Source organism: Pelophylax lessonae (genome assembly GCF_965119305.1).
Source record: "Pelophylax lessonae genome assembly, chromosome: 2".
Lineage (NCBI taxonomy): Eukaryota > Metazoa > Chordata > Amphibia > Anura > Ranidae > Pelophylax > Pelophylax lessonae.
This window is the reverse complement of record NC_138769.1, coordinates 159,170,958-159,187,518: the sequence shown is the minus strand read 5'-3', so window position 1 is coordinate 159,187,518 and position 16,561 is coordinate 159,170,958.

The window sequence follows — 16,561 nt, the reverse complement described above, 5'->3', positions numbered from 1 at the left end:
TAAGATCCATCACATTCTGGGGTTCCTCCAGACAGGCTTAGACCTATCTCTGGCTGTTGGCTCTCTCAGAGTACAGATCTCAGCAATCTCTGCCTTCACGGGGACCTCATGGGCAAAACATCCTCTGGTCCGGCAGTTTTTCAGAGGTGCGTCAAGAATGAGACCTCCCAGGAAACCCAGGTTCCCCAAATGGGACCTTCCACTAGTCCTTGAGTTTCTCTCAGCAACAGTTTTGGAACATGGAGATTCCTTCTTCCTTAAGAATCTGTCTATGAAGACGGCCTTTTTAGTAGCCATCACATCGGCTAAACGTGTCTCTGAAATTAGTGACCTGGGTTGCAAAGAACCTTTTCTGACATTTTTTCCTGATCGGGTTGTCCTGGTCCCTATGCTAGGGTCCAATCCGAAGGTAAATTCAGTTTTTCATGTCAACCAAGAGATTGTTTTACCTACATTCAAGTCTCAAGATGACCAGAGTACACATCCGTTGGATGTGGGCGAAGTCCTTCAAACATACTTGAAGTTCACGGCTTTCTTTCGCAAGTCAGACTATCTATTTGTTCTCTTTTATGGAAAGAACAGAGGCAAGAGGGCTTCTTCCAGAACAATTTCTAGCTGGATAGTTCAGACCATCCAGTGGGCATATAGAGCCAAGGGACTGGCTCCTCCGGAAGTGGTGACGGCTCATTCCACCAGAGGGATTTCTACGTCTTGGGTGGCTTCCCTTCATGTTGCACCAGATGTCATTTGCAGAGCGGCCTCATGGTCCTCAATTAACACTTTCATGTCACACTATTGTGTTGAACCTGCTTCTTTATCCTCAGTTGATTTTGGTTTAAAAATTTTGTCTGTTGACGGTGCAAATTAAACCTATTTCTGTTTGACCAGCAGTTGCCCACCCGGGTGTGTATGGCTAGTTATTTCCCATACGTGTGCTGCCATGGAGTCTGTCAGGAAAACGGAAAATTTATATCAATACTTACCGTAATTTTCCTTTCCTGATAGAACTCCATGGCAGCAGGAGTTCCCTCCCATCTGCTGGAGTAGTCTATATATGGAACACGGCTCCTGGCTTGGAGCAAAAATTTATGGGAGTGGGGTCCTATAGGGTAGGAGAGGAGGCGGAGCCTACCCATACGTGTGCTGCCATGGAGTTCTATCAGGAAAGGAAAATTACGGTAAGTATTGATATAAATTTTCCGTTATCTGGAAAAAAAAAAAATATATATATATATATATATATATATATATATATAAAATATAGTGTAAAATTCATTTGGGTACAACGTTACATGACCAAGTAATGCCATTTAAACTACCACAGCACAGAAAACTGACACATGGCCCGGTAATATATAAACAGACCATTATTCAAGTGTTTAAAGCGGAACTACACTGCATCTGAGCACAACAAAGCAAAAACACTATTTAATTATTTTTTATTTATATTCAAAGCAAACTCACCCATCTATCCATGTCTCCATGCTTTATTTTGTTGAGAAATCACTTTAAAAAACAACCCCCTAGCATTTCTGGCCGTGGCCATCTTGATTAAAGGCAAATGACTCATGTAGCATTTACTTCCTGGAATCCTCTGGCTCAGGGTTTTTCAGCCGGGGTACTGCGGCAAAATGACACAAAGCCCTATACAGTTCAACCATGAAAGTGTTACTGTGTTAAGCTCTGTGTTCTCTTCTGGGCTTTCTCCTCTTCAATGCTGTTATCTGTACTTTTGCCGGCAAAAGTGAAGGCTGTCTAAGCTGACCGCCTGAGTCCTATCAACCAGTGATGTCATTGGTTGCCAAGGGCTGGTCAGGGACAGATCTCTTCTTCATAAAACTTTTGGGTAGATGTAGAAAGCACAGTGCGGAACTAAACCTAACTTTTGGAAAACTGCGAGAAGGCAGTTCTATATTGCACTAGAGATGCTAGGTCTGTTTTGCAATAATACACACTTAGGCCCCATGCACACAGGGCATCATAAAAACGAGCTCCAAAGCTGTTTGATGCCAGGAAAAATCTGCGTCAAAAACGCGCCTCAAGCCGTGTTTTGCATGGGCGTCATAGGGCATTTAGGCGCGCTTGGGTGCGTCAACGCTAACCAGCGCTTTTTTTTTACTAAACACAACTTTTTACATACATTCACTCCCATATTACCCAGAATTCCATAAAATATGTGAAATATCACATGACTATGCCATTTTGTGAGGAGAAACTGAGAGCATTTAACAGATTTTTGGGAGATTGTTTTGAGGAAAATGGATCCTGTGATTCAAAAAAATAGACGAGGCAATCCTGCTGATTGCTCTGCGAAGGATGCGGCAAAGGAGACAGATGGAGGAGGAGGAGAGAAGAAGCAGTCGGCGTAGATTATGGATACATCCAATTGTATCCCAGCGTCCTACGTTGGGTTACTTTCAGACCATGTACACCATTCTTCGCATGCATCCTGAAAAATTTTATAACTTCACCAGAATGTCAGTGCCGGTGTTCAATTACCTGCAGGAAAGGCCCAGGCCAAGGCTGGAAAGGATGGACACCATGATGAGAAGCAGAGGAACAACTGCTTATGACACTCCGGTAAGTTATATTTGTTTTGAAGGGGGGTTAGTGCTAGGCAGGAAAAAGCTTGACTAAGCCTATGGGCAGTCCCAGGGGGTATAAACCCACACTCAGCTATAGGCACTCAGTTTTGTTACAAACAGTGTCAAAAGAAAGCCAACTCCACAGAGGGGTGGGTGCTGTGTCCTTCAATGAACATCAGAGAAAAGGATTTTACGGTAAGTCAAAAATTCTATTTTCTCTTTCGTTCATTGACGGACACAGCTCCTGATTCTTCTTAACCATTGGGACGTCCCAAAGCAGTGTCAAACATGAGGGGTGGCAAAACAGCAGAAAAAAATTCCTAAGGAAATTGCTCTGCATTCCCTGGATGTGGTTCGGGCAATCAGGGTGTAACTGGCAGCTACCAAGTCAGACTCACTATTTTTACTCACGGTTAGACCTTGAAAAGGCCACTTCTGCTGTGGATCAGACAGCGATTCAGGCCTATTTAATTAGGGGTCAGGTTCCTCCTTTCCCTGTTAATGCACACTCTACTCGGGCACTTAGTGCCTCCTGGGCCTTCTGTCATCAAGTATCAGTGATGCAGGTCTGCAGGCGGTCATCTGTGCACCTTTTTACAAAGTTTTACAAAATGGATGTGTTGGCATCTGCGGGTGCTTCTTTTGGCCGCAAGGTTTTGCAGGCTGCTGTTTAGAGAACCTGGTCCTCTTTGAGGGTGTATTGCTTTATTCAGGTGAGCTCCAGTTGTTATGGTTGAGCTCCATGTTACCTCCATGTTACCTGGTTGGCTATGGTCTTGGTAAGCCGTTAAAACCAGCGACTGTAAAGCAGGATGGAAGATTGGTCACTGAGACAGCAGATCTTCCCTAAAAGGAAGTCTCCAAGGAGCATTGGATGTGTACAGCAGAGAGGGCTGGAACGATCGTTCTGCCCACTTTAGATTGCCGGCTACTTCCCGATCCACCAGGACACTTCTTGTGCCCCTATGGTGATTGACATAGACCGCGGCCATGGCATTGTGCGATTGAATTTGTACCGGATACCCCTGAAGACGAATTGTCCAATGATCCAGAGAAAGACTGATCGCTCGCAGTTCCAGCACATTGATCGGCAGTCTGGACTCTTCCTGAGTCCAGACTCCCTGAGCACAAGCTGTGCCAAGGACGCCTCCCCACCCAGGCTGGCATCCGTGGTAACAATCGCCCAGTACAGAGGAGAAGGATTTTCATGTCGAAGTGCCGGAGAACGAAACCACCTCTAGAGACTGTGGATTCTTGTCCCATTTCACCAGAATCTCTTTTTCTTGTGTGGAACTGTGCAGACGGAACTGCCTCGAAGATAAGACACCATCAGACCCAGCACCCGCATGCAAGCCCGGAGGGATGACTGTCTGTTGGACAACAGAAGCTGAATTGTCTCCTGCAATTGCTGGAGTTTTTCCAGAGGAAGCAACGCTCTGGCTGAGGCTGAATCCATGTGGATAGTCCAGTTTTGTATAGGGAACCAGAGCAGACTTCGGTAGGATTCTGAACCTTCAGAACTCCCTCAGAGATCGCAGAGTAATCTCCAAGGCGTCCATCAGAGCAGTCAGAGACTGCTAGCAGAAGATGATCATCCGGGTACCCCAGTACCCCAATTCCCCAATGCTAGCTTCGGGGTCAACACTTTGTGAAGACCCGAGGAGCGGAGGGGAGACCAAAGGTAAACGTCACAAACTGATAATGCTCCTCGCCCACAGCAAAGCGGAGGATGCACTGGTGACTGGCGCATATTGGAATGTGAAGGTAGACGTCCTTGATGTCGATAGAAGCGAGAAAATTCCCCAGATGTAGGGAAGCCACTACCATGCAGCTGGACTCCTTTGGGAACTTCTGTACCCGCACAAGGCAGTCTAGTGCCTTGAGGTCCAGAATTGGACGTACCTTGCCTTCCTCCCAGGGAACTGTGAACAGGTTTGAGTAAAACCCCTGAAAACATCCTGAAGTTGGAACCCGGACAATCACCCCATGAAGTAACAAGTCTTGTACTGCCCCAAAGTGACCCTGTAAGTGATCTGGGGACAAGTGCAGGTTGAAAGGGAAGAATCTTTTCTCGGAGGAACAGACTGAAACTCGATCTTGTAGCCGGACCGAATGACTTCGTGGACCCACTTGACTTGTACCGGAGAGGTTCATGGATCTGGAAATCAGCAAAGATGTCCCCCCACCCCAGATACGGGTGAGGGCGCCCCTTCAAGCAGAGGAAGCCTTGTCCGCAGGTCTGGAAGAGCTGGCTTGCCAGACCAGGTCCTCTTGGAACCTCAGGGGGAGGCCCTGAAGGACTTTTATCCCTTGAGGGATGAAAAAGGCCTCTTATGAGCTGAGCAGAATGGCCCACGTCTACTAATGATGTCATCCAAGGAAGCTCCAAACAGGTGATCCCCACAAAGGAGAGACCAGCATTGTCAGCCAGATAAGACGCCAAAGGATCACTGCTGATACAGACAGCCTAAAATCAAAGGAGTTGCATCCAAATAGGCATCACAGAAAAACTGTAGCCCCTGAAGCACCTGATTCACCAGCTCTGCAAAGGCAGGGGGAAGCTGTTTCCCCTCCAGGTCCCGGCGTAAAGGTTTAGCCCACTCATCAGAGTTTGCGACACCAGGGCAATAGTAAATACCGGCCTAAGCTGAACCAGCCATAGTGAAACATATGGCGGGCCAGAGCCTCCTATCAACTGGATCTTTAAATGCCAAGGACTCCTCAACCAGAAGTAAGGTAGCTATATTTAACCTGGAAACCGGCGAGTTCACTACAGGTGAGACTGTCCACATTTTAGGCAGGGAATCCTTATAAGGATACCGCATAGAAAAACGCTTAGGGTGAATTTTGGACAACCCCACTGTTATGTTGCAATGTTGTCAAAGTAAACGGGAAAGGGGAACACCGCCGCCACAGTGGAGGACCTGTGGTTCCAAAAGGGACCGCCACCTCCGACGCAACATCTTTGTTATTTTTAAAGTTTTTTGCTCTGACATAATCATTGCATCCACCAGCGCCTTTCTGAACACTCAGGGTGCATGGACGCCCGCGGCGCTCCTGCCCGCGGCGGCTGAAAAAGAGTCAGGATCTGATGGACAGATGAGGCAAGGGAGGGCGGTAGACGCTATATACTAAGGTCACCCGGAAAAACAATCAGGGAAGGGCCGCCAAATGCGATTCCGCAAGGGGGACGCCGACCCAGGGTCCACGAATGGACCCCGTAAAAACAAGGGGGGGGTCACCCTCCGAGCCCCTCAATAAAGACAATAGACACAATAGGAAATAGCCCCCTTAAAAGTTGGCTGCTCGCCATGACACGGACACGCAGGCAGTGTATCCTGATGGTCCCGCAGCACTAAAAGGGGTATGTGCCCTCCACAATATTGGCAGCATGATTGCCATCAAAAATTAAAGCGCCCCCACAGCGCCACCCCTTCTAAGGGAGGTGCCAAGCTGGCCGCATGGCCTAGTAGGCAACAAGTTGCGGCCTCAATTTGTGTGAAGGCCCAGCCGCAAGTGCACTTATCCAAGCCAGGCTCACTGGGGCTGCCCCTACAACGGAGGCCAACTTGGCCACATGGCTTAGTAGGCCGCGGCCTAAATTTATGCGGCTGCCCAGCTGCCTGGTCGCGAGCCTCAGTGGAGCCGACCACCCAGGGGCAGCGGATGGGAGGGCAGATGCCCAGAGGGCAGTAGCTTCAGCCATCCTCAGTGGGGCCGCCCCACATAGCTCCCGACCAGTAGGCCGCGAAGCCGCTGCCTAAATTTGGGGCTGGATGCGGCTGCGAGGCACGGACCCACGGATGCCAAACCATCCACTCCCCCAGCCCAACAACAGCAGCAGGGAGCCCAGAGGACATACCTGCCCTTGTCACCAACCCCCAGGGTAGCAGGGGAACCCTGCTCAACTACCCCAAAAAAAACCTGGTCAGCAGCAACTCCAAACAAGCCCCCCTTAGAAGCATGTGGCAAAAGTCAGCACATAACCATAGGGGGGGGGGGGGGGGGGCTGAAGACCCACAGTGACCACCAAACTTTTAGAGGGCTGTGGGAGGAGGGAGGGGAACTCAGGAGTCCCAGGGAGGGGCCCACATACACCCCAAAACACTCCAGGGGTAGATGGGGGGACAGCTACTTTCCATACCAGGAACAGAGTGGGCACCACTCCTGACAGACCACCGCTCCATTGAGATGTGGGTGGCTGTCGGCCAGGAGGAACGCTGTGACGTATGCGCCCTCGTGAGACGTTTTACTTGCAGGCTAGCCCCCGTCCAATGGGGCTATGTCACGGGGGACCTGCACACGTTTGCTGGCCAGACTGGGGGGACCCTCTGTATCTAGATTATCCAGTTCGTCGCCCAGTCCAGCAGTTGATAGTAGATTCTCACAGGAACAAAATAACAAAGATAAGAAAAAAAAACATTTAAAAGGAAAAAAATTGCCAGGACCAGAGATCCCAGCAAGGAACTAGGTCCTTACTCCTGACTAGGCAGAAAAAAACTGAGTGCCTATAGATGAGTGTGGGTGTATACCCCCTGGGACTGCCCATAGGCATAGTCAAGCTTTTTCCTGCCTAGTGTCCTTCTCCTGTAGGGGGCAGTATAACCCAATGGTTAAGAAGAATCAGGAGCTGTGTCTGTCAATGAACGAAAGAGAAAATCATTTTTAAAACATGACTAACTGAAAAGGCACATGGTTATGAGTAAGCGAGATGTATTTATTTAAGACTTGCACACCAACCACTCAGCAGAAACAGTACAAAGTTCAGGCTTTGTTCTTTTTAGCACTGATGTCATAGTTCCTACCAGACTTGTCATTGTTGAAAGCAGTGAAAAAAGAATGCACGCTTTATTTGCTAAAGTCGTGTAGCTGACTGACTAGCATAACTGAAACATAAAAAAAAAAAACCCTTTTCAATGAACTATAAAACAGGATACTGATATTAAACACTCAGTTTTTCAGCAGCTGATTTAGTTACTGCAGTATGCGGCCTATTTATCTTTAATTCCTTGCCTATGTTCCTTGCTTTGTACACTGGTCCAAATCATTTGGTGGAGGGGGGTTATGGTGTGGGGTTGTTTTACAGGGGTTGGGCTTTGCCCCTTAGTTCCAGTGAAGGGAATACTTAAGGTGTCAGCATACCAAGACATTTTGGACAATTTCATGCTCCCAACTTTGTGGGAACAGTTTGGGGATGGCCCTTTCCTATTCCAACATGACTGCGCACCAGTGCACAAAGCAAGGTCCATAAAGACATGGATGAGCGAGTTTGAGGTGGAAGAACTTTAATGGCCTGCACAAAGTCCTGACCTCAACCTGATAGAGCACCTTTGGGATGAATTAGAGTGAAGACTGCGAGCCAGACTTTCTCGTCCAACATCAGTGCCTGACCTCACAAACGCTTCTGGAAGAACAGTCAAACATTCCCATAGACAAACTCCTAAACCTTGTGGACAGCCTTCCCAGAAGAGTAGTTGAAGCTGTTATAGCTGGCATTACCCACATAACGACCGCCCACCGCAGTTTTACTGCGGCAGGCAGCTGCTCCTGGGCAACGCTCAGGAGACTCCAGGGGATGAGCGCGCGCCGCCGGTGCTCTCCCGCCCCCGCTTGTTAGCTGGGGAGCCAGTGCGTGTGACCAGCGGCTCCGATGTCCGCCGGCCACTTGTGATCTCCCACAGCTGAGAGAGAAGGACAGACGGCTGATGTAAACACAACCGTCTGTCATTCTCCCTGAAGTAATCACAGAGGCTATGTGATCCTGCTATTTAGGATCACATGTCTCTGGGATTACTTCACAAGCCACGCCCCCTGACAGTTAGAATCACGCCCCTAGGGACACATTTAACCCTTTGATCACACATACTGTTAACCCCTTCCCTGCCAGTGTCATTTTTACAGTAACAGTGCATATTTTTCTCTGAGAGTGTGGTTCCTGTGCTATCTTGGGTAAGTTAGTCGCCCTGATGCTGCACGTACAGTAACTGATACCGAAAAACAGGTTGGAGTATTAAATATATGGGGGGGTTGTACTGCGCTTCAAGGGTGTTTAAATCGATCTCTTATATAATTCAATAAATACAATAAATAAATATAGTGCTTTTGTGTGTGTCATGTGATATCTGCAAAATATTTTCACTTATCCAAATGAATCACTTTGGTACAAAACAATATGAAAAACATAAATACTATAAAGTGTCACAATATAAATAAATATTATAGTTTATATTTAATTTATATTGTGACTCTGACACTAGAACTTTATAGTATTTATGTTTTTCATATTGTTTTGTACCAAAGTGATTCATTTGGATAAGTGAAAATATTTTGCACACATCTGGAGTCACATGACACACACAAAAGCACTATATTTACCACTATTTACCACTGTGTGTACACTTACACAGTGGTGCATCTGCGTATGGACACTCGTTACATGCACGTTAGAGCACACATTGGCAAGCACTGGCGCATGCCCATGTGCGCTCAATCTCAGGAATGGTGCCAAGTTCCCTATTAAAAAGGAAGGACTGTTGTAAATAACATATCCAATACTTACATTTTATACCTACAAGGACTAATATCTGGCAGTCGCTGGATGATCTACAGCTACCCTGTGACCCGTGTTCCTGTTTATGCCTTCTGACTACCCATTGTTGACCCAGCTTGCTTCTGACCAATCCCTATTGAACTCTGGATTCCGACCTTGGCTGGTCTCTGACTACACTCTGCTGAATTCTTGATTCTGACCTTGGCATGTTGCTTGACTACAGTTCCTCTTGCTCCTCCATGTATGACCCTGGCCCAGCTACTAACCTCATCCATGCTGACCCTTGCTTGCTTCCTAACCATGCCACTGATCCTGATGGTTACCTGCACTTGCCTCTGATGGGACTCTTGCATATATGTTGCATCTAAGGTCCTTCCCACACGCACCGCCATTATCCAAACCGAACAGGGCTGAAAAGGGACCAAGTGCTGGATACGCCCAGCACTATACATATTTGGAGATATCCCCACTCTATTCCAACTCTACAGACGACCTGTGTTTTTGACCCCGTTTTGGAGATCCTCGTGGGAATTTCTGATCGGGGAGCTTTTTCACTGTCACCTGTGAAGTTACTACTTATTTATACTTGAATCTGGTTTATAACCATTTAACTTCCCTTTTGAAGCCCGTACATATACATCATCTCAGGTCCATGTATAGACCCAGCCAATTTGGCATATATTACTTGTGGTCAAGGATACCTGAAGGTTTTTTCCTAACCCGTTAAGACCCATTCACTTGGTCCTCCGTCCTGGAGTCTACAGAGTTTCTGCATATCTGTCTGAGCTCTGGTGTTTCCTGGACTATCGAGAAAGGCAATTTGACCGAAACGCGTCTAGTCCGGTCCAGACATCTCAGACTCTCTCGGTTCCAAGACGTAGTTATGACCATGTTTTTATGATACATGTTATTTTTGTCTTTGTCAATCTATTTTTTGTAATATTTGTAATAAAATTTATTTATTTTCATACTCAAGTCCTGGTTCTTGCCGTTTAAAGTCCCACTCCTCAGGGGTTTTCTATTGTTCAAGGTCCTTCCCACGGGTGCCACAATGTGCAGCTGCAGGTCTCCAGACTGCCAATCAGTTTCCTCCTGGTGTGTCTTCACCAGTGCTGGCTATTGTCTAGATACTGCTTCTATCTGCTATGTAGTCCACCAAGATCCATGCTACTCTTCACCTCTGTCTCCATATTCGGGGTGCGTGGACTGGAGCCACAAGGGGAGCCCTCGTCACTTAGGCCTCCAACCAAGGCACAGGACACAAGTGCACCCACTGGGTATGTCGTATAAACTGTTTCTAGCCTCACCTACATACAGTAGGTGAGGCTAGAAACAGCCTTTTGTTTGCGGTTGTAAGGCGAGAATGTCCCATCCCACACCAGAAAAAAATTGACTTGCCCTAAGTGTTGCTCAGCTATTGGTAGTTTTTTATTCTCTGAATACACAGCTTCCCGATTAGCTGAGTGAAACATTGTGGCATCGTATGCCTGCCTCTTCTCCTCAGGGAATACAAAGCTGCCTATGAAGGGCTGTATACTGTATTTAGCTGAAGCTACATACAGTTTATACAGCACACCCAGAGGTTGCACCTGTTGTTTTAGAAAATCGTTTGGGCCAGCTTGGCCCAAATGAACTAGTTAACGGGACAGTAAACCTGGAGATCAGCTTTAGGTCGGTGTGATTCAGACAGTGGTTGGATGTGGGGGTTGAAAGGTGAGGTTAGAAACCAATAGCTCTGGTAATGATATTGAATGAGAAGTAACAAGAAAATGGCGACCAGCATACTGGTACTGCTCCTTCTAATTGGATGTATGGAAAGGCCTATGACAGGATGTAAAGTCCATTCTATAACCATGAAGAAGCCTACCAAACATCAATAGCATTTAAAAGAGGTGCAAAACATTGAGCACAAATGTACAATATGTTTACATTCGGCAAAATGCAGCAATCTGGGTGCAGGTTCAGTGTGTTTGAATTGGTTTGTTCATCTCTACTTCCAGCAGAACAGTCTGTATTATGAGGCTGGTAAATGTCTCAAGGTCTCCGCGAAAGACTAGAGATTGTACTATTTGTTTTTCTACTTTATCAAACTACTCTGGAATTTTCATCATGCGTTCCTACACGGTTAGCCCAACCTATTTATTTCTATAATAAGCTATTCGTTGTGCTAGCGTGGCAAATCTGTTCAGGGTTTATTTTTTAAACTATGTATATAAGTCCAACCCAAAGAAAGAGAATGTGTGCAGGAAGCATAAGCACAACACAAAACTGCCGTGCGCGGCCCTTTCTGCCAAATATGGAAATGATCGCGTCTCCACTTCTGCTTCTTCTGGAAGTGTTTATGCGCTCTCCATAAAATATCACCAACTATTCGGTCTGATCCCGGTCTATCAAATGTCTTCCTCACCTGCTATGTGGCAAACCCAAGTAGATAAAAAAATACATAGATACAGCTGATGGAACAGGTGACTAAAGAACTGAGTGTAATATGTCTTCAAAGGGCCACATTATTTCACCATTATAGCACCTTAGCAGTAACTAACATCTCATTTGAACCAATAAAATGGGACTTACAATTTTTTGTAAGGTAATCAGCTGCACAATAATGCGAGGTCATAAAGTTCCAGCAAAAAGCTGACCCTAGAATAAAAAAAAAAAGAAAATTCAGTGCATACTCACCTTTCTTGCTGTTCACACCACCAAATCCTCCACTGAAGTTTCTTCTGAAGCCAGAACCTCTAAGATTTTCAATTTGTGGTGTCCCCTCCCACCAACCTCTTCTGTTTTGTGGCGACAGAGGTTGGTGGAGGAAACCACAGAGCACTGCAGGGAACACAGCAAATCTCCACTCCCAGAAGTGTCAATTTCAGAGGGCGCTTCTGAGGAGGGTTTCTCCACAGCTGAATTGCATTCAGTCTCATGGACAGAGGGAGAAACGGGGCATTCACTTTATTCTCTTACCGCTACCTTCTTTAGCTGCAAAGGCAGCAGCCAGGGGTGGACACTTTCACTTTCGGTGGGCATTACTGCCTGCCTAACACAACTCATTAAAGTTAATGTGGTTGCTCTACCACTGTGCTCAATTATTGTGGTAGCAGCACACTAGTGCGGGGTTCAAGGGTTTAAAGCAGGTGGTGAGGAGGCTATGCAATGCCTCCTCACCAGCTGTCGTATGCTCTCTGAAGAGCAATCTGAGCATGGAACGATCTTCAGAGAGCAAAGCAAGTGTGAATGAGCCCTTAAGGTGGCTTCCAATCTATCTCCAACCAGCCTGGGCTGGACTGGACTTCCTCTAATTGGCTAGGATAAATAAAGTGGGTTAGGAGCTGCTGGTGGGTTGTGGTGTATGGGAAGTGATAGTCAGGCAGGATTCCTGTTTATGGTGGTAAGATAGCCATGTGGTTTCCCCTCTGTGGGCCCCAGACTGGGCCTGTGCAATATACCTCAGAATGAAGGACTATGAGGGTGCCTAGACTCAGAATCCTAGAAACGAATCCCTCTATGCAGGAGAATGTGTCTTCCTATGAAAAGGATTAATATGCCATTAGCTGGACTTTGTAAGAGAACAGCTGTTGAGTAAAGCTTTTCTTAAAAGCAAGATTCCAGACTGAACATTCTGTTACTGGGTGAGCTGGGATGAGTGTTATGCCTAATTTAGCACAATGGGTTAGCATATCGTACTGGGCCTTAGTATAGCTTGGGCTGGGGACTGGAATTATATCCAGTGGTCATAAGGTTAAGAGGAGTATTCCACTTCTGGTTGGAAATGGGTAAGAGAGGCTGGATAAAAAGTGGTCTTAAGCCCCGTACACACGTACCGATTGTCGTCCGTAAATATTCGGCCGACGACCGATCGACCGATTGTAGGCTTGTTAGTATGATGCTTCCGACAGCAGACAGCGCATTTTCGGCCGAACAGAATCTGTCGTGCAGACTTTAAAATTTTTGTTGTCCGTCACCAGAACGGCCGATTGTTCGCCAGTCAGTACAGATTTCAGCCAACAGACAGCAGATTAGCAAGACTGGGCATGCTCAGAAAAGAAAAAAGACAAGGAAAGTTAACCATCACATGACATCACTTCTGCAGTCGGCTATTGTTGGCCGACAAAATTCGTGTGCAGTCTTTTGCAGTTTTCAACAGACACGACAGCCCTGGACAAAAGACGATCGCTACGTGTGTACGGGGCTTAACTCTCCATTCTAATACCGGCTCAGCCACCCATGGACTGTGGGGCTGTATGCAGTTTGGGAGATACAGTCAAGAAAACCAGTGGGCCTTGTGTTTACAAAATGGCGTTGGGTTTCCCAGCAAGTTAAAGGGTCAGTAATTCAAACCCCTCATGTTCCATGGTCCCCTGGTGTGGGAACTGGCTAAACAAGACACTGCTAGGGGGCCCTCTTACAACCTTTTTGAAGAAGTTCCTGTATGTATGTGTCAAAGTCCCTTTAAATCCTTGTGCTACTGAGAACAATAAAACAGCAAGAAGAGCATGTCATGTACAGTATCTTATATGCTTACTAATTATTGTGCCTTGAGTACACAGTAGGATTGATTTAGTAAGATAAAAGAGGCTGGTCACTTTGCAAAACAAATGTTAAATAAGGTGAATCTGTGAGGGGAGATATTTATGCTAGCACAATTAAAGCATAACTCCACTTTTGTTGAGGAAAAAAAAAAAAACATTCCCCTCTGGGCGATTAATGTACATTACAAGGATTTAAAACTTTGTTGCAGATTCCTACCTTTTTTTTTTTATTATGAAGAAATCATTGTTTATTCCTCTGTGCGGAGTGGATCAAATGGCAGTGGTTTCATAATTATCTGTCAGCTGTGGCAGCTGCAGGGCTCTAATAAGGTAAGCTGCTGGGTCTGCATCCCTTTAGACGTGTTCCTATTGGGAGTATCTCACCAAAAATGAGCAGGGGATGTTGCAGGGGATGCCAGAAATCTGACTTGTATCTTATGAAGACTTCTGGGAAAATTGGTGAGCCAATCACACAAGCAGGAAATGTTTCTGGGGTGTGGTCAGTACACATTCTGTGTACAGAACAGCTCCAGGTAGCCATATTGCATTGCATTTTCTGAAAATTACAACAGCTGCAAATTGAAAAGGAAAGGTCATTTTTAATAACATTCAATTACAAAATTATTTGTGGCTCAATTGTATACGCTAAATTTTTTTATTTGCTATTTTTTCCCCCCCACGAAAGTGGAGTTACCCCTTAAGTATTTAAAGTAAAAACAGTTGCCACTCCCAACCTTTACTTCTTGAGGGCCCATTCACACTATGGCATTGTGTTTTCCATGTGACGTGTGTTAATTGTATATGGCGCCCTAATGCACTTGTGTTGTAGCTCACCACAATGCACAGTAGCACACTGCCATGCAGTGCACTATGTTAGCCAAACTGGGTTCATATCTGATTTTTTTTTTGCTGTTTTGCGTGAGCATGGCATTCAATGTGCTGCCTAATACAACGCAAGGTAACGTGTGTGCTTTAAACGTACCACAGTGGACTGCCCTGATCTGAATGGGCCCTTACAAAACCAGCCTCAGTTTTGTGCCCACTCTTGTTAAAGTGCTCAAGGCAGTTGCCTTTCTTTGCCTACCCATACCCCTTCTCAACTAGGCTGAAATCATTTCCTTTGCTTGTAATATTTAGTCATAATAGGTTCAGTTTCCAAAGCTAAGATTCAACCTACACTGGGCGGGTTTGTGGTAAGTAAATGCTCGATACAAATCCCTTGTCTGGCAAAGAAATCTAGCTGCTCAATTAAGCCAACCATACACAATTTGATTTTTTCAGTTTGGGCTGAAAAAAAAAAAAATCTGATTCCTCCATTCATACTATACATTTGATCAGAGGAATCTGTTTGGCCACAAAGTTTGACCCAGCTTCTTCAGTTTGTCAATTGAAGATGTTGGATGGGGGCTGGCAGGGACATCCACTAAGCAAATTGATCAGGAACCAGACAAAATTAATACAGTATATGGCCAACTTTAGTGATCATGTACAGACAACCTTTGTACCTTCAACCAATTCACTGGTGGCACTATGGGGAGGTGGTATTTCCATTACTGTAGCAGCAGAGATAGAACATAAGTAGTTAAGTATCTGCCATTGCTTATAATGACAATATACACCCAGATCAGTAACTTCTTTTCCAGAAATGTTAGCTGTCAAGGACAAAATAACTTCTTGCAGGTGGATTGTACCACTTCAAATCACAAGAAACATGAGAAGAGCAACAGGACTCCTAAGAAACAAACAGGAGGCTTCTTCCAGTCACTTGACTCTCTCCAACCACAGCTGATGACAGATGCATATCTAGGCAATTCTATTAATACCCCAAGCCTGGTGTTCTGTTTCTGAGATCACAATTCTTTCCAGAACACAGAGTGTTAAGGATCTTTTTAACCCTTCACACACTGGTCACATCAAAACCTTGTCAGTGACTAGCCCAAGGATACATCCTCTGAAAGTGCCAGTGGAGTAGTGTTACAATGGTATTTACACAGCAGAGGTGACAAAACCTGTCAATTGTCTGAAGAGCCTTCTAGGAGGAAGGGGAGGCAATTATCTATTAATAGCTAGGATCTGTTACTGTATCCACGCAGGAAATAAGTGTTAAAATCAACGCTGGTCAATGCAGCATGCTTGATCTTGGGACGTTATTTTAATGCTGGAATTTTTGCCTTTTCAAATGTGAAACCAGTATCACTACAATCAGAACTGTTTCAGGCAATCTACACAAGGGCACTGTATTTAAAGGAATTGCAACCGCTTTTTAAATACCTAAAGCTCTTTGCAAGCCATCAACAAATGTGTCCTCACTTTCTCGAAGCAATCACATTTATAAGTTTAAAACTAAAAAAGTTCAATTGGGCTTTAAAAATACTTTTAGCCTAGGGTTTCTGCCGCTTACTTAAAATGTGACCATTGCTAAAACACCTCCATAAAACTGGGGTATCTCAATAATTGAGTGTTGTGTTTGCAGGTGGGGGGTAATTCTACACATTAAAGGGTAATCATTTGACACTAAAACATTCCAGAGCTGGAAAAAAAAACATGATATCACATCATTGCTATTTTTCTTTAATTGCACCCAGTGAGAAACAAAACTTCACAATATATTTATCCGTAAAAGGCGCTACATAGCATTTGTTCAATCTCCTTCAAAACTTGCCAAAATAACATGTTTACAACATAAAAAGTTAATACAAATAAAACTATTACAGCACCACCATGTGGCGATATATGCAAATAATGTTTTTAGTAATGATTTACATGTGATTGTGCCAAGTGGAAAACTAGTAAAATAATAAAAACAAAAAGTAAAATCATCATAGTAAAAACAGACAAACTTATTTAGAAACTGTTCTCTAAAATGTGTGCACCTAAAATTTCAGCACAGTCCTTATACC